Genomic DNA, 26,246 nt, shown 5'->3' on the forward strand with positions numbered 1-26,246 from the left:
CTGTTTATTATCATTTACTTATTTCTCTATATAATTGCTTTCATTTCTGAAAGTTGGTATGCATCCCCAGTCCTCATACATTTATTTTTGTGTATGATGATATTTTGGAAAATTTTTGTTAAGGATGTGATGTTTCACAGACTAATAATAGATATGTAAAGTTATTTTATGTTGTTGTCAGCCATAAATGTTACCATTTTCCTCTTTTGTGAGTATTAGAAGGTGTAGAGTAGTTTATTATTTTAAGTTCTATCTCTATTTACATATTTAGTGCTCATTTCTGTTTTGCTAGTTTTTACTACATTTTATTATTTTTATGTGTGCATGCACATGTGTGCACATTTGTGCATAGGTCCCAAGGCACAAAGTGAAAGCCAGGAACAACCCATGGGATGCTGTCTCTCCTTTCACCAGGAGTGTCTCGGGGTGGACCAGGTCATCAGGCCTTAGTGGCAAATGCCTTTTCCTTGCCAGACCTGTTGTTTTTAAGCCAGTGTCTCATGTATCCAAGACTGATTTCAAACTTACTATGTAGCTAAAGATGGTCTTAACCTCCTGCCTGCACCTCCTGTGTACTGGCATTATAGGCTTGTGCCATTGTGTCTTTTTTCATGTGCTGCTGTGTATTGAACCCGGGACTTTGCTAAGCAAGCACTCTAGAATTAAACTAAAGCTCTGGGATCTGTTTTTGTTTCTTGGGATAGAGTCTTACTATGTAGCTCAGGCTGACCTGGAATTCTCTATGTAGCTGAGGCTGGTCTCTACTGATACTCCTGAGTGCTGGGATCATAGCAAGAGCTGCCAGCCCTGTGCTTTTGCCTGTTTTCATTTTCTCTTCTGAAAACAATTCATGGTCTTTTGTCCACTTCCCCTTGGGCCATTCATGGTCCTTCCATTTCCCAGCCAGAACATGTTTAGACCAAGGTAGTGAATCTTTGCCATATAAAGTTGAAATATCTTCTCCTGCACCTCATTTATCTTTTGGGCTTGTTGGCACTATCTTTTGTTATACTGAAGTTTAAATTTGTATATAATCAAATCCTTGCTTTTTCTCCTTTATGGTTATTAATAGCCACTGGCATTTGTATATCCCAGTGGTTTCCACACTGTCCTAAACTTAGGGTTTATGAATGGAGGAGATGGGTGTGGTGGCAATTAAAGCATGGCTCATACTAGTTCTCTGGTCATTGATCTTGTATTTATGTTACCTTCAATGCCAGAGTGGAGGAGGGCCTAGCTCTGGGGGGAGAGTGACTGAGCCAGTCACTAAGGTCCGTGGGCCTTGGATTCACCCACAGGATGGGGATTTCGGAGCGTGTCTGCCCCACCCAGGACTGTGGTTAGGCTTCTGAGTGACATCATCTCTGGTTGGCCTTGACTTGTGTCAAGTGCTGAGTGAGTCAATGTGTGTGCATGTATTTCCACTTGGTCCTTACAGTTCCTGTCTTCCTGAGAGGCCAGCATGATTAGCTCTGCTTTATGGAGAAAACTTAGGCCACACGACTTAGATGGGTGGCCTAAAAAGCAAGGCAGGGGGGTTATCAAGCATGGTAGGAGGGATAGAGAGCACTGTAGGGGGCATAGCAAGGGAAGAAGTTGAGATTTAGAACCTGTGCTCTGGGTTACTTCAAGATCATCATCATCATCACCATCATCAACATCATCATCATCATCGTGTGTGTGTGTGTGTGTGTGTGTGTGTGTGATATATGTGTGAAAATGTGTGACATGACACCTATGCAGAGGTCAGAGGACAACCGTGTGGAGGAGTCAGTTTTCTCCTTCCACCTTTATGTAGGTTCATTCCTAGGATGGGGGTGGGAAGGTTGTACCTTCACCCACTGAACCATCTCACTGGCTCTAAGTTCAAACTCTTGGTGGTTGCTTCATCCCCAGTCTTTGCCATGACACTTACTGGACACCTGCTACTGTGCCTGCCCCACGCAGGTGCCTACCACAGTCCCAGCCTGATGCTGTCCATTGGGCGACACGATAATCAACATCCAACTCCTGGCTGTGGTTGAATGAGATGAGTCTTGAGCTTCAAAAGATGCTAACAGTGATAGCTGTCTGGGGTTTTAGGGTCAGGAAATGCCTCTACGGGGCAGCTTCATTGACAGTAGATGTCAAACATGAGCAGAGCATGGCATGTCCAGTTCTTGGGCTTTATTGCAGAGAAAGAGCTTGCTTGTCTCCAAGACTAGAAGAGGCAATGTAATGGCTTGACTATGAAGCGCCCTAAGGGCTCAGGTATTGAAGGCTTGGCCCCAGCTGCTGGCACAGCTACTGGGAGACAACTGGAACATGGGGGAGGGCTCTGATCTCCTCCATGGATTAACTTACTGACCTCATAGGCAAATGAACTATCTGGAGGTGAGGCCCACTTAAAGGAAGCACAGTGCCTGGGCTGTGTCTTCCAAGAGGAATGCTTCTTATCCCAGATTCTCCTCTCTGCTTCTGGGTTACCATGAAGGAACGGTCAATATGGCCGGAGACCAGAGCGTGGGAAGGCACTGGTTGGAGATGGATTCGGGGAGGGGCCGGGCATCGGTGTCACAGGCTGAAAAGATCTTAAACAGGCTTGGACGTGGGACAGGCCACAGTGACACCAGAGACGTTGGCTCTACTAGTATTCCTGTTCTTGCCTCCCTCTCAAGAACCGAATGATACCTTTCCCCTGCTATATTCATTCTCCCAGAGCTCTCCCCTGGCCCTGGGGCAGGAGTTTTTTAGCATGGCACACTAAGCCAGGCTGGGAAGAACAGTCTTTGCCACGTCTGCTGCTTTCAGCCATTGGTGGATTATGTGTCTAAACCATGTGAGACTCTTTCTGTGCATTGGCTGCTCTAGTTCTTCCTTCCTTCTAGCTGTGAGCAGAATTGGGGTTTTCCCCTTTGTGACGCTTCTTCATCCCTGGTACACACCTTTAAGCCTCAGCTTCCAGGAAGGTTCCAGAGACCAGGACGAGCCACCGGCACTGACCTCACATGACCCTTACCCTTGTTGTCACCTACTCTTTGGCAATAGGCTGCAAGCGCAGGGCAGAGGGGACTCTGTGTGCCTTTGCTTATTGTTTCCCCAGCACTGGGCATATGGAGGGTTGATCAACTCGTCCCCTGAGCTCACAGCTCTGCTCCCTGGTGTCACGTCAGATGTGTCCTCTGAGACACGTTCCTTCTCCATCTGGCCTAAGCCCATGAGTCCCAGCCAGCGACTGTGAGGCTGAGCCTAGCTTTGTCCATAGCATACACCCAGCAAGACCAGAGTCCACTGGGCGTTTAGGGACACACCCCGTGTTTACAGAATCCCTTGAAAATACTCATGACCACAGCTAACCCCACACCTACTTTTCAACTGAATTTTGGGCACAGTTACAGGCAAATCAGATACCAAACCTGTACCCTTCTCCCAAAGGACCAACAAGGGTCACTCACAACAGCAACTCCGTTTAAAATGATGTTACTGCATAAATGCCTGGGGGGGGGGCAGTCTCAGGGCATGGAGGCCACAAGAAGCCTTTCAGTGTGAATGCCTTCTGCAGAACAATCCCCAACTAGGAAGCCATTCTAATAAAACAATGGGTATGAGCAATGATGAAGTCAGGAAGATGTCTAGAAGCACCAGGAGGATGTCTAGTAGCACCAGTTAGCACAGTCGAGATTCCCAACAACGGGAAATGCAGATAGTACCCTTCTGCTCATAGACAATGCAGGGATGCTGTGATTGATATGGACTTGGGTCCACTGCATGCTGTGTGTCTGTTGGTATTCCTAACAGCAAGTGACAGATATTCTTCTCCATGAGGGAAGGTTCATTGGTTCTTGGAATCCAACAGCAAGTTAGAGAGGCAAGGAGAAGGAGCCTAATGTAACCAGACCTATAGACTTCTTAAAATCCAGGATTTTCCAAGACACCTTCTCCCTCAGCTATGTTTGTCTTTCTATGCGTGTCAGCCTTCTTTTCTATGGCAGACCAAAATATCCAGCAAGGTTTGGAGACACGGTATAGTATCTACCAGTAGCTGTGTGTAACACGAACTCCATGTATCCTAAGAAATACACTGGCCACCTCGAGTTGAATATCCAACTCTGAACTGTGAGTGGCGTAGTCAAGAGCCGTGACTGGCCTGGTTTGAGTCAAGACCCTCTCCCTTGTACCCATCAGCCAAAACCGGAAGTGGGGGCCTCTTGACCTAATATGGGAGATCCTAAGTTAGCCAAGGAAGGAAAGGATAGCTCCTAGGAAGATGAGTGGGTTGTCTGTATTTTCCTTGTTAACTGCTTTGAGGTTCTTATAACATGGGCGCCTGTGTGCTCCACCTCCACTGCATCATGCCGCCTCTTCTCTGAGAGCTCCCTTGTCTGTAGAGGGGAGTACAGAGGGAGGTACTTTAATGGAAGTGTCTGAAATGATGTCCTAAAATATTGAAAGTTTTTTTTTTTTAATCTGACCGAGTGAGTGAGATACTCAGTGGGTGAATGTCTTGTTGTGCGAGGCTGGTGATCGAGTTTGATCCTTGGAATCCACAGTAGAGGGAGGGGACTGACTCTTGAAGGCTGTCCCCTGACCTCTACAAATCTTCCCCCAATGATAAATAAAATAAGAGACTGTGACTATGTTGTTTTCTCTACAATGAGCACCAATTATCTGTGAGACTAAATTCTTGGAATGTTATATGTGTCTAGCCTGGGAACACCCCCAGACAGTGACCTGCAGATGGGGTCCTGTACGGACCTGTCTTCAGGCATCCAGACAGCCATCCAGCCAACAAATGGATCTTCACAATGGCCTAGTAAGTGGCAAGATACACTATGTCCTGGAGAGACAGTGAGCTGCAAATCCAGGCTCGTCCCTTTAGAGACACATGATGCAGTGGAGGTGGAGCACACAGGCGGCCATGTTATAAGAACCCCAAAGCGGTTAATGAAGAAAATACAGACCAAAGGATAACATACTCCATTTAAGGGGATTGAGCAAGATAGGGTTGGGATGCTGAACTTTTAATTGGTCCAAGAACCTTGAATGTGCACATTACCCAGTAGGAGAGAAAGTGCATGCAAAGGGGAGAAAAGCCTACTCGCCAGGAGGGCCTGGAATTGGCAGGTGGGTGGCACACAGTAACCCATGGTAGAACATGTGGTGAATTCCACTCACTGGTCATTTAGTGAGCCTCTATTATGTAGCCAGACTACGGGACTTGCTTAGGATAAGACAGCATTTGGGATTTGAGTCCAGAGGCCTTGAATTCTGTTCCTTCTGCTTTCCAATAAAGTTGAGATTAAAGTGTGGGTTTATTGCTGGGTGTGGTGGTATATGCTTACAGTTTCAGCACTTGGGAGATGGAGGCCAGAGGATCAGAAGTTCAAGGTCCTTGGCTACATAAGTGAGTCTGCGACCAGCCTGCATGAAGCCCACCTCAAAAACTAAAATAATGAAAATTAAAAGCCTAAAACAAAGTGAAACAAAACACAACTGAAATGTGGGTTTCTTTTAGGAGAGGCCAATGTCTTCATCATGTACAGCTTCTGGGTGCCTGCAGCTCACACATCTGTGTGTTTGAAGAGGAGTCAGGACAGCGTCTCAACACTCTGCTTCCTGGGTTCACAATTGTGATTGAATGTACACTGTCTCCTATAGGCTTCTCTGCTTGGTCCTTGGCTGTGGTGGTGATTTGAAAGGCTGTATAACTTTTCCAGCTAGAGGAAGTGGATCTCTGGGGGTGATGGTGAGGGTTTTTTTTTTAAAACCCCTCTCTCTGTTTCTGTCTGTCTCTCTGTCTCTTTGTCTCTATCTTTCTTTGTCTCTCTCTGTCTCTCTATCTCTGTCTCCATCTCTGTCTGTCTGTCTGTCTGTCTGTCTGTCTGTCTCTCTCTCTCTCTCTCTCTCTGTGTGTGTGTGTATTCCACATGTGTGTACACACCTTCAGAGACCAGAAGATTGCCTCACATCCCGCCTTCAGACTTGGTTACAGGTAGTTGTGAGTTGTCTCTGGAAAAGCAGCAAATTCTCTTAACTGCTTGGTCATCTCTGCGGTTAGTGCTTTGAGACTTTATAGCCTGATCCCACTTCCTGTCTGTTCTCTGCTTTCTGACTGCAAAACACTAGCCAGCTCCTCCTGCTGCCATGCCTTCTCCGCTATGATGGTCTGTATCTCTTCGTACATTGTGGGTCAAAATGAATCTTTTGCGTGGGTTTCGTGGTAGTTTGAATGAGAAATGTTTCTCATAGGCTTGGGTATTTGAAGCCAGTTGGTGTCAGTGTTTGGGAAGGTTACGAAATCTTCTAGAAAGTGCAGGCATGCTGGAAAAGGTGCATCAGTGGGGGTGGGCTTTAAGGGTTTATAGTCTTGCTTAACTTCTAATTCAGTCTCTCTGCTTCCTGTTTGCAGCTGAGATGTGATCTCTCAGCTTCCTGCTCTTGCTGCCATGTTAGACTCTGCTCCCTCTGGAATCCTAAGCCAAGGTGACCCTTCTAAAGATGCTCTTGGTCATGGCATTTTATCACAGAAACAAAAAGCAACCAATACAGTTCCACTGTATGTTGCTGTGATAAAACACCCCAACAAAAACAATTTATGAAAGAAAGTCCATCAAAGTGGTAAAGTCACAGCGGCAGGAACTTGAAGCAGCAAGTCAGGTCTATACCTATAAGTATCGAGTAAATGAATGTGTGCTTGTACTTACTTTCATTGTTTTTATACCGTTCATGACCCAAACTCAGGGACTAGTGGTCTTGACCAGTGTGGAATGGTCCATTCCACATCAATTAACATAATCAAGAACATTTCTCAGAGATATCTCACAGATTCACAGACCAACCTGATCTAGAAAATTTTTCATTAAGACTCTTCCCTGGTGATTCTAGATTGTGTCAAATTCATGACTGAAACCCCATCATGTCTTTCTTCCTGAAGATTGTTTATTAGCAGCTATTTGATCACAAGAAGAATAGTACCAATAATATAGAAGATTAGTACCAGGAGTCGGGTGTTGCTGTGATAAATCTGACTATATGGTACTTGGCCCTTGGAACTGCTTTGCCAGAGTAATTTGGAAGAATTTGGAGCTGTGGGCTAGAAAAACTCTGGAAAAGTTTAATAGGCCATTCTGATGGATGTTTGGAAGACCAGAATGTGGAGAGAAATATGGACACTGGAAGCCTGACTCAGGAGATTTTAGGAAAGAACAAAGTTTATAACAAGAATTGAGATAGAGTTGTTCCAGCTATATGCTGGCAAAGAATATGACCACATTGTACCTGTCTATTGAGAACTGGCTTTTCCTGTCCTGGCACCCAGGCAGCCAGTGTGAACAGCAGGGACCATGCTCTGATCCAAGCTTACAACAGTGAGCTACCACAGATCCCTTGGGTTTCAGCTGCAAAGATGAAACAGAATTTAGAAACTTTATTGTTTGTCTTGAAAACCAGGAAATCAGACACTAAAGGTGGAAGATAGCTAACTTGATAACATCCATAGCAGCAGCTGGCTACATTCTTTAAAAAAAGTATCTAGGAGATGTTCATTATCCTTCAAGATTCAGGATAGGCAAAAAGAAATTGACTGGATGCTTAGTTTAGCCATGAAACCTGAATATGGAGATAATGCTGAAAGATACAAGGACTTAGTACCTGATCTCTCTCTCTCTCTCTCTCTCTCTCTCTCTCTCTCTCTTTCTCTCTCTCTCTCTCTCTCTCTCTCTCTCTCTCTCTCTCTCTCTCTCTCTCACACACACACACACACACACACACATGAATCCTGACAACTACAAACACTGATCAATTTGGCCATATATAATCCTGAATTTAAGGCTGCCGTAACAGTTCTGGCTAACCTCCTCCAGATTCATGGTCAGGATGGTTACCCAGTGATACTTAAGCCAAACTGCTTTTGGTTGAGGAACATCTAAACACAAGATGCTATTGCTAAAGTAAAGCCAACAAAAGAGGGCTTCCCAGTCACTGCAGACAAACACATTCTCGGTTTTAGTGCAGGTGCCGTAGTTCTTAACAAAGCCTCTCGGTATCTGCAGCTGCCGCATGCAGAGAGCTACAGACAAAGCTTGATGAATCCATAGGATCCGTTCAGACAGTCGCTGCTGAGCCAAAGGCAGATGACACACGGGGGAATCATGGAACATATTGGGTGCTTAGGGTGATAGGAACCGTGCATACCAGCATGTGTTTAGAAATCACGTTACGTTTTCAAAAGGAGGAATTTCAGAAGTTTGACTATGTTCTAGAGATTTACCAATACTGCTTTTTTTTTTTCCTTAAATAAGTTTTGGAATGTAGGGTATTGGGCATAAGGGATTAATTTGTTTGGTGGAGGAAATTTGAAGATTTGATAGCACTGAGGTTGTGCCATTCTTACTGTTTACTGCTCTTTTTCACACACACACACACACACACACACACACACACACACACACACACACACACACACAGGACCAGCAAATAGACCAGAAAGTTACAAAAATGTACAGTTTAGCAAGAAAATGAGGAAGTTTAAAGTTGCAAATGCCATTGATTCGGATTCAGAAGCAATTATACTTGTTGAAGAGTTTAGCAATATTAATGATAAACTTTTCCCCCTGCACTGGGGCAACAGAACTGTGCCTTGAGGGAATGATTCCACCCATCGGCTTCCATCTAGTGAAAATGCAAGTCCGTCTGAGAGAAGAGACCTGGAGCTGGGATTGTTGCTGAAGGGGTCCTTGGTCAAAAAGAAACGTTGAGGAAGGAATTTGAATTCTCTCGCCAAAGGCATGTGAAGGCCTCCACCGTGGTACCTAAGGGGGCAAGGGTGCATCTCCATCTAGCTGCGGGACTTGGCAGTCGTGTGGACATGGCACTGTTGATATAAGAGACGAAAGAGTAAGTGTCTCACAGAGGCGTGCACCAGGGAGCTGTTAAAGCCAGGCCACGCGTGGCAGCTTGGAACTCTGTGTGGAGCTCCACTGTATGAAGCTGTAAAGGTAACGCTCCAGCTGCTATTCCAGCATTTAGAGGGACATCAACCAAGGAAAGCTGTAGGCCTGGAGTGTAGCTGGCCCCGGAGAAAGGCTGTGTGTGTGTCAGATGGCAGAGCTGGAGGGAAAGGCTTAGGCAGCCCTTTGGAGCCCAGATGATTTTATCACAAGTCCTGGCTGCTGGACATGGAGCAAAACGATTTACTGTTGTCCCTGTAGGATTTGGGTCTTGCTTTGGTCTGATCATTCTTTGTTATCCTCTTGTTCTGTGTGTCTAGGGTGGAATGATACTCCTATGCTGTTGTATATCGAACGTATCTAACTTGCATTTTTGGTTTTGCAGGGTCTCTTAGTTAAGAGATTGCTTTGAATCTTGGAAGAGGCGTTGGGCTCTTGAACCGTGTTTGGACTACTGACGGCCATGTGGGGGTCTTGAAGTTGGAAAGAATGGATCTTGCATGATTACATGGCCACAAATCTATGGAGGCCAGGAGTGGGATATTGTGCCTTGAATGCAAAACGCCCCTCATAAGAGTAGGTTGTAAGATGCGACACTGGCTTGGAAGGTTGTGGAACCTTTCGTGGAGGTAGTGCTTTGGCGGATGAAGTGGTTTGCTGGGGTGAGCCTGAGGTTTTATAGCACGGCTGCAATTCCTATTTAAGTTTTGCTTTCTAAATGTGGGCACAATGTGGCCTTACTCCTGCTTCCAAACCTCCCGCCATGACAGGCTGCATCCTTTTATTATTACTAATAATTGTGTCTGTGTGTGTGTGTGTGTGTGTGTGTGTGCACATGCGCGTGTGCATGTGCATGTACACTTGCACATCACATATGTACATGAGACTGGGTCCCTATGGAGGCCAGAGGCATCAGGCGAGATGCCCTGGATCTGGAATTACAGGCCGTTACGTGCTTTGTACTGAGCAATGACAATCAAATTTGGAGGCCTCTTCCAGAGCAGCAATCTCTTTTAACCATTGGGTCATCAGTCTTTAAAAAACAAAACAAAACAAAAACCCGCTTTTATATTTAGTCATATATCTGTGTATCTGTGTGGGGCTATGCATGTGACTGCAGTGCCCTCAGAGGCTTCAGATCCCCCTGAAAGTAGAATCAGAGACGTTCATGAGCTGCCCAATGTGGGTGCTAGGAGCCAAACTTAGGTCCTCTGCAAATGCAGTAGGTGATCTCCTCCAGTAAGCCAAATCTCCAATCCTCCCCTTTAAATGCCTGTTAAAAATGTGAGCCCAAATAAACCTTTCCTATTGTCTTGGTTAGGGTTTTACTGCTGTGAACAGACACTATGGCCAAGGCCAGTCTTATAAAGGACAACATTTAATTGGGACTGGCTGACAGATTTAGAAGTTCAGTCCAGTATTATCAAGGCAGGAGCATGGCAACATCCAGGCAGGCGTGGTACAGGAGGAGCTGAGAGTTCTACATCTTCATCTGAAGGCTGTTAGCAGAATACTAACTTCCAGGCAGCTAGAGTGAGGGTCTTAAGCCCACACCCACAGGGACACACCAACTCCAACAAGACCACACCTCCTAATAGTGCTACTTCTTGGGCCAAGCATATTCAAACCATGACACCTATTTGTGTCATTTTTTTGTTACGTTGGTCTTAACATCAAGAAAAGGAACTTGAGGCCAACAAGATGACTTACTAGGTCAAAGTACTTCCTCTAAAAGTGCAATGATCTGGGTTCGATCCCTAGAATCTACATAAAGACAGAAGGAGAAACCGACTCCGCAGCGTTGTCTGGCCACCACACATCAGACTCATCATTGTCCTGATCCACAACAGTAGGAATTAAAAAATAAAATTTAAAAAGTGTCTAATGCAATAATTCAGGTTCTACAGCAACAACTGAGAAGCACTCCCTCCGCCTCCCAGTAAATGCTACATGGCTTCCGTCACGCCCCTCCCCCCACCTCTTTTCTCTCTGAAGGGACCGTGGGGAAGGGGATCACTGGTCTCTCAAGTATCTTTGGTGCACTGAGTTCATTGACCTTGGCCTGAATTGCTAAGGGTTATGTGAGTATAGTAGCGACTTAGTCAAAAATAGCTTTCCTGCTGTCTCCAGCCCAGAGAACAGCATCCAAGCAAAGGAAGCTGAGCCCTTGAGGGGGCCATCCCTTCCCTGCTCCTTATCACGGAACAATTGTTTCCGCGTGCTAGAGGGACATGGTGTGCACTTCCGTTTGGCTGCAGAAAAAAAAATGGCTGCAGCGCAGACACCGAAGGGCCGTGAGCGTCGATACGCAAGAGCGGTGGTCTCATTTGTTCAGTTAACAAACAAAGAGCCTTTGCTATGTGGTAAAACTGCTGACACTGGAGATCCTCGAAAGGGAAAGGGCTCTTCTCAACCTCACCCCTCACTGGGAAGCCATCTTGTCACTGCCCCTAAAGGTTGCTTTTACAGTTCACTAAAAAAAAAGAAAAAGCCCTGGGTACTTTAGAAGACACGAAACTCATACAGTGAACAAACCAGATATTCCCTGGCCTCTTGCTGTTGGTAGTCTAGAAGGAACAATGGACAAACGATAGACAGAACCCCAAATCGCAGACACCATCTTAGTGCTGAGAGTCCCTAGTGGAATTGGCTGAGGGTCCTGGCAGGCCTGAGAGGAGGCTGCCCCTGCTGATAAGTAGTGTTGCTGCTCTGTGGAGGACTGTGCCAGGGCTCCCAGTGCTTTTGCCCGTGAGTAACATGGGGGGGGGGGAGAACTATCTGGGTTTTGCTCAAGCCATAGACACCTCCAAAGGCTGAGCAGGGAGGGGGCTGCTCTGATATTTTTGGAGGAAAATTTGGAAACACTCATCAAAGCTTTGAAAGAATGCCTCTCCTTTGACCTAATAAGTTCACTTCTGGGAATTTATCCAAAGGAAATAATTAGATAAGTGCACGGGGATGCACATTAGAGGGAAACTCATTGCAGCCTTATTTCTGGTAGTTAAAAATTTGAAGTGATCAAGACAGTTAATAATCAGGGATTGTCGGAGCTAATTGCAGTACATCCAGTAAATGACATAAAATGATTCTTTTCCCTCTATGTTAATATAGAAAGATGCCCGTTATCAGCCAAGTAAGAAAATCTTGGTTTAAAACATATGGAACCTGGAGTAGAGAAAGACTTCCAGCACTCTAGAGGTGGAGACAGGAGGATCACAAGTTCTGGGTCATCATTTGTGACAAGTGAGTTTTAGGCCATCCTGGGACACATAAAATTCTGTCTTAGAACCATCCCGAAGCAAACCGGAAACTGAGAGTCCAGAAGGAAATGCCCATAGCTGTGGCCCTCAAGCAGGTACCTCCAAGGCCACTGAATAGAGGAAGAAGAGTTTCTTCAACAACAGTGCTAGGCTAACTGAGGAGCAACAGCAAGAGAATGAAACTGGACCTTACCCCCACACCGTACACAAAACCATCTCAAACCGGAGGCTAGCTGAACATAGACACTCTTAGAAGACATCAGAAGAGCAAATCTTGATGTTGGGAATGGTTTCTTACACCAAAAGCACCCCGCCCCCTAAAAAAAGATGAATCAGACTCCATCAGAATTAAAATTTTTGGGTATATGAAGCACTTCTGTTTCAAGGAAACCCACAGAGTAGAAGAAATGTATCTGAAAAGTGTATGTCTGAATGTAGAAAGATCTGGAATATAGAAGTTTTATAATTCAACAAGAAAATGCAAACAGCCAAAAGGCTTGAATAAATATTTCTCTGAGGAAGATAAACAGATGGTTATCATCACGGGTGTGAAATGACACTGCCGGACCCTGTCATCAGGGAAGTATAGCTCAAACCCACAAGGCGCCACTGCATGGGCACAGCAAAGGGCAAGTAGCGAGGGCTGGCCTGGAGCCTTGTGCACTGCTGGAGAACGGTAAAGAGGCACAGCCACTGAGGTGACCAAGCTGTGGCTTCCTTAGTAAGTTAGGCATAGACCATTCAACCCAGCAATCCCACCTCAGCTGTAAACCCCTAGAATCGAAAATGGCAGCCAGTGGTGACACACGCCTTGAATCTCAGCACGAGGGAAGCAGAGGCAGGTGGTGTATCTCCGAGTTCAAGGCCAGCCTGGTCTACAGAGAGTTCCAGGACAGCCAAGGTTATGCAGAGAAGCCTTGTCTCCAAAGACTAATTAATTAACTAATTAAAAACAAAATAGCACTAAAATAAAAATGTATACACACATGCTTGTATAAAGTATCTTCAAGAGTTCAAAGGTGATTCAAATGTACCTCAGCAGATGAACGGGTCAATAAACCACACTGCACTGGTGCACTAGAATATTACCTTGACTCTAAAAAGGAAAGAAGAGGGGCTAGAGAGATAGCTCAGTGGTTAAGAGCACTGACTGCTCTTCAGAAGGTCCTGAGTTCAAATCCCAGCAACCACATGGTGGCTCACAGCCATCCGTAACGAGATCTGACGTCTTCTTCTGCTCTGTCTAAAGACAACTACAGTGTACTTACATATAATAATAAATAAATCTTAAAAGAAAAAGCGCCGGGCAATGGTGGTGCACGTCTGTAATCCCAGCACTTGAGAGGTAGAGGCAGGCAGGCAGATTTCTGAGTTTGAAGCCAGTCTGGTGTACAGAGTGAGTTCCAGGACAGCCAGGGCTACACAGAGAAACACTGACTCAAACAAACAAACAAACAAACAAACAAAAAAAAGGAAAGAAGAGGTGATTCCTGCTGTAGCATTCACTGGCCTGGATTACACTATGGTAAGCGACGGAAGAAGAACATAGAAGCCCACATGCAGCCTGGTGTCATTCATGTCAAATACCCAGCATGGCAATCCATGGAGCAGACTGGTGGGGGTGGGGGTGGGGACGGGGGACCTGGGTACTGCATTAAAAATAGTTTCCTCCTGGGGTTGACTGAAACACTGGAGCCAGGCAGTGGTGGCACACGCCTTTAATCCCAGCACTTGGGAGGCAGAGGCAGGCGGATTTCTGAGTTTGAGGACAGCCTGGTCTACAGAGTGAGTTCCAGGACAGCCAGGGCTACACAGAGAAACCCTGTCTCAGAAAGAGAGAAAGAGAGAGAGAGAGAGAGAGAGAGAGAGAGAGAGAGAGAGAGAGAGAGAGAGAGAGAGAGGAGAATGAACCACTGGAGTGTAGAACTTGGTAATGGTGATGTTTGAGTGGTAATGTGGACAGGCTGAGTTTGCCAAATTGCACTCTTTCAAGTGGTTAAAATGGAGGAAAAAATATGGAGAAAGTAGAGAAAGTCACTGTCGGGACAGATAACAAAATGCCAGCTGATGATATGTTTAGGGCTTGCAACTTTTCAGCCTTTTATTTTATAATCCTCATGGTTTGCAGTAAGCATGTTTTGCATTAATAATCAGAGTAGGAAAGGAGACATAAATTGTTTTTACTTTACAAGTGGGAACTAGCAGCCACCTGGGGCACAGTGGGGAAGGTGCTTGCTGATGAAACCTGAGGCTCCGAGTTCCATCTCCAGAACCCACAGCAGAGGGAAAGAACTCACTCCCCAACGTTGCCTCATGACCCCAAGAAGCCCACCCACTCAGTTATTAATAGTAAATAAAATAAAAATAAAAAAACCAAGGACGCATGCTGGAGAGATGGCTCAGTGAGTAAAATCTTGCTGTGTGAGCCGGAGGACCCTAACTGGATTCCCAGCACTGACATGTTAACACCTGGCAGGAACTCCTGTCCTGCCAGTGCTGAGAAAGCAGGGAGGAGAGCATCCTGGGAGCTTGCCGACCAGTCACTCTACCAAAGCAGTGAACTCCAGGTGAGAACCCCAGTGAGTGGGGGGAGGTGGGAGTGGGGGGGCATATACGTGGAGGCAGGGGGTGAGAGGAGGGGTTGGGGGTCTTTGGGGAGGGGGAAATCAGGAAAGATCTTACCATTGGCAATGTAAATGAAGACAATATTCAGTTAAAACATAAAAAGAAAAAAAATACAGGGTGGATGGCCACTTAACATTATCTGAATGAATACTCATTTATATATTCTGTTAACTATTTAAGTTGAGCCTAGAGAAAGAGAAAAAAAGAAACCTTAATACTGAATATGGTTAAAAAATTGAAATCCGGCTGGAGAGATGGCTCAATGGTTAAGAGCACTGACTGCTCTTCCAAAGGTCCTGAGTTCAAATCCCAGCAACCACATGGTGGCTCACAACCATCTATAATGAGATCTGGTGCCTTCTTCTGGTGTGTTCTATAGTACACGTACATATAATAACAAATAAATCTTTTAAAAAACTTATTTATAAAAAACAACAGAAATCATGGAATTTTCAGGTAAATGGATGGAACAAGAAAATATGGTAACCCAGATGCAGACAGATAGATATCACATGTCTGTGCTATGGCCGCTGCCCCCGTTTCCTTCTAGAATTAAAAGGTAAAACCCTATCACTGAAAACACCATATGTTTCAGACACAGGAATCAAACTGGAGATGATCCAGAAGATGAATCTGAGGAAGGGTCAATAATCCTCCTGCCCAGCTGTGACACCTCTGAACTAAAGTGATGGCCAGAATGCCAATATATAACCAGAGATACGATATATCTTGGGGGTAACTAAGAACTGCCTAGTTGGGCTCAAGACCCCCCTCAATAGGAGGGAATTCACACCTGATCCTGTAAACATAGCCAGCTCCTCATGACTGGTGAGGTCATGGACCTAGAAGAGAACCTACCATTGACATTTTTCCAAACCAGTATAATTCCCAACTGCATTCTAAATACCTATCCTTATACCCGCAGCTAAGTGTAGCCCTCACCCCTCATCACAGAAGCTCCCTATTGCAGCAGACAGAGAACATTACACAAAGCCACAACAGGTCAAAATACAGACAACCACTGACCACGTGGGGAGCCCAGCCCCAGCTGATACATCTACGACACAACCCCTCCACTTAAGGCTCAGGGAACATCTCAGAAGAAGAGTCAGGAAGATCATCAGAGTCCGAGGACCACAACATCTCCTGTGAGGCAGTGTCTTCTCTACATGATAGGAAAGCTGGAATTGCATCGTGATGTGCAACATGGTAAGCAGGATAAAATCTCAACGATGTGATTAAGATCCCCCACAAGGACGATACCAGCTGATTTGGAGCCATGGGTGAGGGAAATCTCCCAGATGAAATGCTCCAAAAGCAGTCCACAAAGACTGCGGTGGGGGATCAGTCTTCCCTGGGGAAGAGCCCTCTACTCGGATACCCACCCCAAAGGGATCAACCCTAAAAATGTGTGTGTATACAAGCAACACTGAATGAACTCAGCAGGCTGTATTTTTTTATACTTATTAATTTGTGTGTAAATAAATACATATAGTAAGTATACATAAATAACTATTTTAGAAAGGTCACAAGTTTGAGAGGGGGTCCACAGGATGAGTGGAGGAAGGGGGAGAAGTGATGTAAATATAATATACACATATGAAAATTTAAAAATTAATTTTTTGCTCACTTTTTTTGTTTGTTTGGGTTTTTTGTTTTTGTTTCATTTTGGTTTTTTTTTTGAGACAAGGTTTCTCTGTGTCCTAACTATCCTGGAACTTTCTCTGTATAGCAGGCTGGCCTTGAATTCACAGAGATCACCTGCCTCTGCCTCCCAAGTGCTCAAATTAAAGGCTTGTGCCACCTCCCCCACCCCTACCCCCTTAAAATTGTTTTTAAGGAAAATAAAAATATATAAGGAAGAGAGTGGTAGAGAAAGACACCTGCTGTGAGCCACTGGCTTCCCATGTACACACAGGGGTGGTGCTTCTTTTCATTCTTCCTATATGTATATATTACACACACAAGAAGAAAGAAAAGCAAAAACAAGAGAAGGAGAGAAGAGGAAGAAGGGAGCCCTAGAAAGAGGGAAGGAGGAAGAAAGCAAGCCTTTGCACTCCACCCCACCCCATCCATGCAGAGAAGGCTTTGCTGATGTCTGGCTGGGGGCTGTAAGGGTTTTTGTCGGCACAGGAAGACTCTCCATCAGCAAGCAGTTACCAATCAACACTACTCTGCAGGTCCTATGGGAAGACACCCAGGGCGCACGACCACCATTAATGTGACACATGGTACCCATAAAATTGCCACGGAGTGAATGTATGTGCACTTGCGGATGCAAAGATTTTCTACAAAAGTGAATAAAACCCAGCGAGAATAGTTTTCCTGAGATAGCTTATTTCTTCTATTTTATTTTGCTTTTTAAGAAAAGACAGTCTTACTGTGTAGCCTTGGCTAGCCTGTAACTTACTGTATAGACCAAGCTGGCCTCAGATTCACAAAATCTGAGGGGTAAAGGCACTTGCCCCTGAGCCTGACAACTCCGAATTCAACCCCCAGAACTAACATGATGCAAGGAGAGAGCCAATCACTATAGGTTTGTCTCTTATCTCCACAAATGTGTGTGAGTGCATACACACACACACACACACACACACACACACACACACACACAAAATAAATGAAGGAGGAGGCAGAGGAGGAAAGGGGGAGGAGGAGGAGGAGGAGGAGGAGGAGGAGGAGGAGGAGGAGGAGGAGGAGGAGGAGGAGGAACTAGTAGTTGTCACAAGGAGGGGTGGCGCTTGTCTTTAATCCCAGCACTCAAGAGGCAGAGGCAGGCAGATTTTGTGAATCTGAGGCCAGCTTGGTCTACACAGTACGTTACAGGCTAGCCAAGGCTACACAGTAAGACTGTCTTTTCTTAAAAAGCAAAATAAAATAGAAGAAATAAAAAATTGGTTTTCTTCTGAGCTGTCAACTGGAAATAGAGACAAGGCTAGCATTGGCTGTGCCGTGTCCTGTCTGTGCCTGTGTGGTAGTGGATGCCTCTGCGCACAAACCTGGTAGGATGAACTTATTTGAATGGATACATTCTTTTGCCAGAGCACCTGTTTTATGAAACAGATTTCTCAGTCATAAGATCAAAGCTATTTAAGAAAAAAATGTTTTTCTTGTCCCTGCCCCATCATTTTGCATTTGCCAGCTTTTTATAAGACATTATTTAACACATGGAAACGAGCAAACATACTGCAGTCCGTGGAAACAACCGGGAATGTTTGCAGTAAAAACAGAACGTGCTTCCCAGCTAACTCCCAAAGAGAAAATATGTTCATAGAAGAAGTATTTTGCTCGGTATCACATGCAAGATGCCAATTCAAATGTGATTAACAAAAAAATAAAATATACATATAAAAATTTTAGAAAAAGAAAAAAAATTAAGCTATTGGGGAAAGCCCTCCCATTACGCTAAATTTTCTATAGTGCTGTCTGTTATTGTCTCTGAGAAAGTGATTTTCTGAGCCTCAAGCAGACTTAAGATCTAGGCGGCCAGCAGGTCAGTGCCAGGCTGACCTTGACCTCCGCTAGTCCCCTTTGGCCCCGATCTTCTCTGTAGCTTCCTTTGCGCAAGCGCTGCTGATCTCATTTCTCTCCTGCAGCTGCTCAGTCCAGCAGAGCTGTGAGGGGCCCCGCAGAGTTGTTTGGGCCTTTGGACAGCTTCAAGGTCTTCGGTCTTCCTAGGGTACTCAGCCTGCTTCCAAGTTCTGTTTATCCAATAAACACCAGGCTTGTGCTTTGATATTGTATAGAGCAGAAAAAAATGTTTTTGAAAAAAACAACTTTCTTAAATGGTTGACAGAGGGAGTTCCCTGTGTGGCTGCCATGAGGTGTACCTGTTCCTTGGCTTCTCTGTGTACAGACATGTCACTGGACAACCCTCCCTTCCCCCCCCTCCCCCGCACTGATCCCCAGGGACTGCCCTGACATCTAGGGACAGCAGGATGCGTTATGTCTCTTGGGATTATTTGCTGAGCTGTTCCTCATTTTGGCTTCTCATACTACTCCATGCACACAGCCTAAAAAGTGATGACCAGTGTGGTGAGAATGGCTACTTAAAGCTTTCCTAAACTTTCTGGAGATGGCTCTAGTCAGATCCACATTGGCCCCCAGGGTCACTCTATCTGAGGACCATCATTTTGTATGATTGGTTCTGCATTCCCATTTAAAAGCATGTATAACGTTACATTCTTGCCAGACATGGTAGCCCACTCAGGAGGCAGAGGCAGGCAGATAGATCTCTTGAGTTCCAGGCCACCCAGGTCTATATAGTGAATTGTAGGCCAGTCAGAACCACAGAATAAAACCCTATTCAAAAAACAAAAGAGTTATCTGCTTCTTCTGGATAATAAAAACATCACAGAAAGTAACAAAACATAAAAACAATCTTTCTTAGATCATAAATTTAAAGAAAAAAAACACCACACACTTAGGACCTTAAAAGAAGTCCTGATGTATTTGGGAATCTTTCACTGAGGGCCTTAAAAAATAGAATAATTTTTATTATTGTTTTACCTAGTTTTGATAATTCCTTGTATCAACTTTATAAACTCGAGTGTGTGTGTGTGTGTGTGTGTGTGTGTGTATGTGTGTGTGTCTTCAAAGGACACAGGACAGCTTCAAGTCCGCTAGAGTAGGAGTTACAGATGGTTGTGAAGCACTTCATGTGGGTGCTGGGATGGGAACTTGGGTCCTCTGGCATGGCCTTAATCGTAAGTACAAGGCCTTAATCATTAAACCATCTCCCTAGACTGCTGTATTTTTTGAGACAGTCTCAGTATCTAGACTGGCCTCTGGCTCATGCTGCTGAGGATGACTTTAAACTTCAGATCCTTACGTTTCTACCTCTCTAGCTAGACTGGGATTACAGAGATCTTATACCACGTGGCTTGTGCAGTGCTGGATAGAGATCTAACCCAGGGCTTTGTGTATTCTAGGCAAAGTCTCTACCAGTTGAGCTACAGCCCCAGCTCCTATGTATGTATGTATGTATGTATGTATGTATGTATGTATGTATGTATGTTTCTTAAGACAGGGTTTCTCTGTGTAGCCCTAGCTGTCCTGGAAGTCACTTTATAGACCAGGCTGGCCTCAAATTCAGAGATCCAACTGCCCTTGCCTCCCAAGTGCTGGGATTAAAGGCCTGTGGCTTCCTTTCTTTTCCTTTCCTTTCCTTTCCTTTCCTTTCCTTTCCTTTCCTTTCCTTTCCTTTCCTTTCCTTTCCTTTCCTTTCTTTTGCTTTCCTTTCCTTTTTTTAATAGAGTCTCAGGAGGCATCCCAGGCTTGCCTCAAACTTACAATTCCTTCCTTCAGCCTTCTGAGTCCTGGGTTGTCACACCTGGAAATTTCTATTTTTCATTTTACAACAGGAGGCAATGTTGCTCTAAGTCCGCTCTCTGATGTTCTGTAGCTATTAAATCTTGGAGAATCTCTTTGAGCTGTTTGCTTATCTGCAAGACGGGGATACTACCAATATCTACCCTACAGGGCTCCTGGGTGGAGTCAATGAGATAGTCCAGGCAAACTGCTTCGCCAACAGTCTACTGCGATAAACGTCAATATTCCTAAATGCTGTGGTGAGTTCATTTTTCAGGCTGTGAAAATAATACCACGTTCCCTACCCCTTCGTCTGGCACCTTGGCTGCTGAAGATTTATTCCTTACGAGAGGTTCCCAGGAGTGGAATTGCTAGATGCAAAAGGTCTGGATCCTTTCCAGCTAGGAGAGATGGATCCTGGTTTTCCGTGTCGCTCTGTCCTTTGGGATAGGACATCGAGTCTTGTTATGTACGGCTTTGGTGAGTATTAATTCAGGAAACTTCCTTCTTAGGACAAGCCTATTAAGATCTTTAGCATCATTGGGGGCCTCTTGGAATGGCCCTGAGACATCAGTTTCATTCTGTAAGACTAGAAGGAGGATCGCGCCCAAGGTGTGGTAAGAAGAAATCAATAGCTAATGGCTGGAGCTGACTTTTGTCCTCTTCATCATAAAAGACCTTTGAATTGCTTGGCCACTTCGGAGTTTCTGAGGAAATTGATAACACGAGGCCAAAGTTCGTACCAGTTGGCCAGGCTCCCTCTCTCCACTGCCTGTGAGTGAGCTGGAGGGCAGGAGGGAGTGACCAGTCTCATGAGGGTAGGAACGGACACACTGGAATTGGGGTCACCAGGGTAGAAGCCATCTCCCCGCTGGCCCTCCCACACATCCCACCACAAAAATGCTCCATGCACTGTTTATCTATTATTTGTGCGCAGGACCCCCGACAAGGGTAGAATTTGGCACAGGGTAAACAGAATGAGGGGCTCCTTGGTGAGCTATGACATCAAAGACACCGATCAAAACCAGGAGTTCCCCCTCCGTGGTCATTACCCAGCCTCCCACCAGTACTTTCCCAGAATGGCTGACTCAAAAGTCTCTGTCCCCGAGTCTGGATGTCTGCATTTTGTCCTCGGAAGATCGTATCATCTAGTAAATTAACTTAAGGAACATGGGGATCTACAGACCAAGTATTGTCTGTTCAGCTTTCTTCTGTGTTCAGTCTTCACAGCCCCCACCCTGCAGACGGATGCCCACCTGAGCTCTTAGTGTGGTGTTCAGGTCTCAGTTTACCTCCCAGCTCCCCCGACAGCGCTCTGGAAAGCTCCTGGTGTTAGAATAGGCTAGAAGCCCTGCTTTGCTATTCTGTTAACTTGGTAAAAATCCTTCCTGATTTTTAAGGTTCAACTTGAAGGCTCCAAATCCAGGGGTGTATTGCCTAATTTCTACAGATTTGTGGATTCCCCTCATTTCCTTCTATCATTCGTTTCTAGTTTCACTTCATGGTTATCAGAGAATATATGTTGTATACTTTAAACCATTTTAATTTATTGAAATTTCTTTTAGGGCCTAGCACATGGTGTAGCATTATGATTATGCTAAGCAAAATATTTCATGTGCAGCAGACAAGAATGTGTGTTCTTCCAGATGTGATAGCACACGCCTTTAATCCCAGCACTGGGAAGCAGCGGATCTCCGTGAGTTCATGGTTCGGGCAGAGCTCCGTGAGTTCGAGGCCAGACAGGTCTACAGAGCTAGTTCTAGGACAGCTAAGGCTACACAGAGAAACCCTATCTAAAAAAAAAAAAAACCCAAACAAACAAACAAGCAAAAACAACAGACAAACAAACAAAGAACCCTGGGGGCTAGAGAGATGACTCAGTGATTAAGGGTACTGGCTACTCTTTCAGAGGACATGGGTTCAAATCCCAGCACTCACATAGCAGATCACAACTATCTTAACTTAAAGATCTGCCACTCAAGCAGACATATATGCAGGCAAATGCCAGTGTATATAAAATAAAGATTTTTTTTTTTAAAAAAAAGAGCGTGTGTTGTGTTCTGCTTCTGTTAACTGGTATGGTCTATAAATGTTTTTGAGGTCTAGCTAGTTCACAGCATCCTTCAAGACTCCTGTTTCCTTGCTTGTTTTTTTACACCTCATACAACTTTAGCTCTTCCGTGAAGCAGCAAACAAATGCTTCCTTGAAAGCCAATGTCACTGTCATTGGAGGCTGATCTACTCTATTCGACCAGGCCTCAAGTTCAATCCTTGTGTCTATGTGGGTATACAAATATGTGTATTCATATGTGTGCAAGTGCACATATGTGCCTGTACATGCATGCCTGTGCACATATATGTAGGGACCAGAGGCCAATCTCAGATGTTGTTCCTTAGGCAATACCCACTCCTCTCCACTTTGGGGGACCAGGATCTCTTCATGGCCTGGAACTTGCAGCTGACCAGCCAGCAAGCACCAATGATACACCTGTCTTTCTACCTCCACGGCACTGGAATGACCAGTGTGTGCCATGATACCCAGACTGAAGTCTCAGATCCTCCTGCTCACAAAGCAAGCGCGTTACTGACTGTGCTGGTTACATTTCTAGACTTGACACAAACCAGAGTCACTTGAGAAGCAATTCCTTCAGTTAAAGAATTGTCTCCATTGGACTTACCCATGGGCGTGCCTGTGGGGAGTGTTTTCTTGATTAATGATTGCTGAGGGAGGGCCCGGCCCACTGTGGGTGGTGCCACCCCTAGGAAAGCAGTCCTGGGATGTATAAGAAATCAAGTTGAGCAAACTAGGGATGCAGTCCAGGGAGGAGCAGTTCTTCATAGCCTCTGTTCAATTCCTGATTCCAGGTTCCTGCTTTTGAGTTCCTGCCCCGACTTCCCTCAATGATGAACTATAATCTGTAAACTGAAATAAACCCTTCTGTCCCCAAGCTGCTTTTGGTCATGGTATTTGAATTGCAGCAACAGAGGCCAGCTTCAACTGAGCTATCTCCCCAACCCTCCAAACTTAATCCTTTTTATATGAAAAGACTCGGCATGCTTCTGACAGCTCCATGCTGAACTTCTCCGGGCACACAGCTCTTTAGAGAGGCTCTGGATGAGTCTACCTGACCCTTACATTCAGTTAAGTGGGTCTGCTCCCTCGACGACCCCCCCCCCCAGCTTTGACAGAGCTGCTCTGTGTAGCCCAGGATAGCCTCGAACTGACAATCTTTCTAATACATCCTCTTGACTCCAGGTGGGCCCACCATGCTCAGCCCTTCCTTTTCTCTTTGTTTCCTCCTTTCTCTTCCTGCCTTTCTTTTTCTTTCCCACACATCCCTGTTCTTCATCCATCCCTTCATCTCTTCCTTCCTCACCTCATCCCTTCATTTCTTCCTTCTGACTTTCCTTCTTTCTGTCCAGCCATTTCTCTTCCCTTTCCTCCACCCACACCTCCTTACTCCCATCCATCATCGTTAACCTCTCCTGCCCCTCCCTTCCTCCACTGCCTTCCTCCTCCTCTTGCAGCTCCTTTCCCTGTCTTCCCTCCACCTACCTGTCCACTTCACTGGGCTCAAACTACCTGAAACGCTGGAGCTCAAAGCAAATGTGTCGAGAAAGGTCTTGTGGTGAAGGACCACAGAAGGAATTGGACTGAGGGACCCCGGTTTCCAGTCTCCACTTCTCAGGGTGACTAAAGGTGTTTCTTTTTCTTCTTTTTTCTCCTTCTGTCCTTCCCTCCTTCTGTCCTCCTGTCCTTCTTTTTTTTTTTTTTTTTTTGAGTTTTCAAGACAGGGTTTCTTTGTGTAGCCCTGGCTATTCTAGCTCTATAGATCAGGCTGGCCTCGAACACACAGAGATTCACCTACTTCTCCCTCCTGAGTACTGAAATTAAAGGTGTGAGCCACCACCTCCTGGACTAAACATATTTCTTTACTTGAAAACTTTTATGAAATACCTGTGGCGCTCAGCACTGTCGGGGCTGTGGTGAAAGAGACCTGCTCGTCTCAGGATCAGACACTGACCAGAACCTGAGAGGACCACAGTACAGGGACCTGCAGTTCTGAGAGTGAGCACTCCAGAAGGTACTTTGAAATGGCTTCATGGAAAAGCTTGGCTGGGTCTTAAAGGACAAGCTCTCTCTCTCTCTCTCTCTCTCTCTCTCTCTCTCTCTCTCTCTCTCTCTCCTTTTCTTTTCTTTTTTAAAAATATTTTTTATTTTTAGGGAGGGGGTGTCAGAATCAAATATGAAAATGTCACAGAGAAGGAAAGATAGAAGGTTATATTTCAGATAGCTGGTGAAAACAATGTAAACTAATTACAATGATTTCAAAATAATTTAGACTAATTACAATTGTCTAAAGTAGTAGCAAACTTCTTCTGTGCAATCTTTAAGACTGCAAGCTGGTTTTCTATATTGGAACCCAACACCCAGATTAACCAGGCAAGTTGGGGGAGTTCTGCACAGTGAGGACTTTGATGTCAAACCAACTTTGCCCTGAACCCTGCTGTCCCTTTGTTGTCTACATTGTCATCTGTGGAAGGAGGGTGTGGGGCAGAGGGGGTTTGGTGTGTGGCATGTGTAGAGGAGGGTGGCTCATTGTGAGCGCAGCTCTGGCTATGGGAGGCAAAGGTACTGGCCAGTGGTGACACAAATACACATCGCCCTCTGGAAAAGAGGCTTCTATTTCCATGGCCAAAGATGGAACTGTAAGAAAATGACTTAATTTTTCTTAGCCTTTCATTTTTAGATGAGATCTCTCAGTATTATAAAGACAAAACTAAACCTGGTCAAGAGAAAGATTTTGGAAATTATGAAATGCAAATCGAAGCCATAAAGATGTTCACCTTGAGTATTGCTTATTATGGGGATGTGGGGGATTGGGAACAATGTGACACTCACCCCACCCTGCCCCCAAAAGTCACAAAAACAAAAGTAAACTGCCAGGCCAGAGGACACAGCTCAATTGATAGATGGTTGACTAGCATGCACAAAGTCCTGTGTTTGAGTCCCAATACCATACAAACCTAGGTATGGTATTAACATGCATATAACCCCAGCACTCAGGAGTAGAGGCAGGAGGATCAGAAGTTCAAGGCCAGCCGTGGCCTCTTCCCTTGGTCTACCCTCCTCTTTGGAGGTCTTGCTTTGCTTTTGCTGTCTTGCCTGCTAAAAGTAAACTTGGACTACTTGCTCATTCTAAAACAATAAATTCAAGGTAATTCTCAACTATATATTAACTTTGAGGTCAGCCTGGTCCACATAGCAAGTGTTAGTCTATCTGGGATAACTCTGTGAGGTTCTGTCTCAAAACACAAAACAAACAGACAAACAAAAAAAAAAAACAAAAAACAAAAAAAGCAACAAACAAAAATTTAAAAGCAATGTTTAGGATGCTGTACTTGTTGCATGGTGACCCACAAAGTCTTCAGTAAAGTGTCCAGTGCCTGCGGGCATGCGGGATTTGCTAGATGTTTTTTGGAGGGTGAATTGAAGCATGGAGATTGGCCTCAACTAGGGAAAAAAAAAGGGCACAGGCATCCAATCCCACCCGAGTACCAGAATGCAGAAGGGAAGGGAATGACCCGAAAAGGAGGTCGAGATATCCTGTGAAAGAAAATAATCTGACACAGAAGAGTCTATGCAAAGTCAACCATACGCTAGTTAAAACAGAAAAACACTTGCCCACCTCTTGGTGGTGAGTTGAGGGAGTTCCCCTTTGATGATTCATGAGTTCTACTTCTCTTTCATCAGCTTCTACTGCTTGTAAAATTAAAAATGTTGTGAGATGCCGGATAAGCTTGAACGGAGCTTACTGGATCGGACCAGTTGCTAAAGAAACCGAGCTGGAGGTCAAGCAACATTGTCAAGGTCAAGCCAAGTCCTAGTGGCACATTGATTTACAGCCAGTTCCGTGACCTTTCCACTTGACCAGGAGAAAACACCTCCCTGGCAGTGTGTTGAGAGCCTCTGATATAGAGCAGGGGAGATCTGAAAGACTGTCCCCTTGCTGTCAACCCCCTGCCTTCTCCCACACTCCCTTTCTCTCTTTAATAGAAGACAACCTGGGAGAGCCCTGTCCCTCTTTTCCCATTTCAAAGGATACTCGCTCACCAGGATTCT

Source organism: Apodemus sylvaticus, chromosome 13 (genome assembly GCF_947179515.1).
Source record: "Apodemus sylvaticus chromosome 13, mApoSyl1.1, whole genome shotgun sequence".
NCBI classification, from domain to species: Eukaryota; Metazoa; Chordata; class Mammalia; order Rodentia; family Muridae; genus Apodemus; species Apodemus sylvaticus.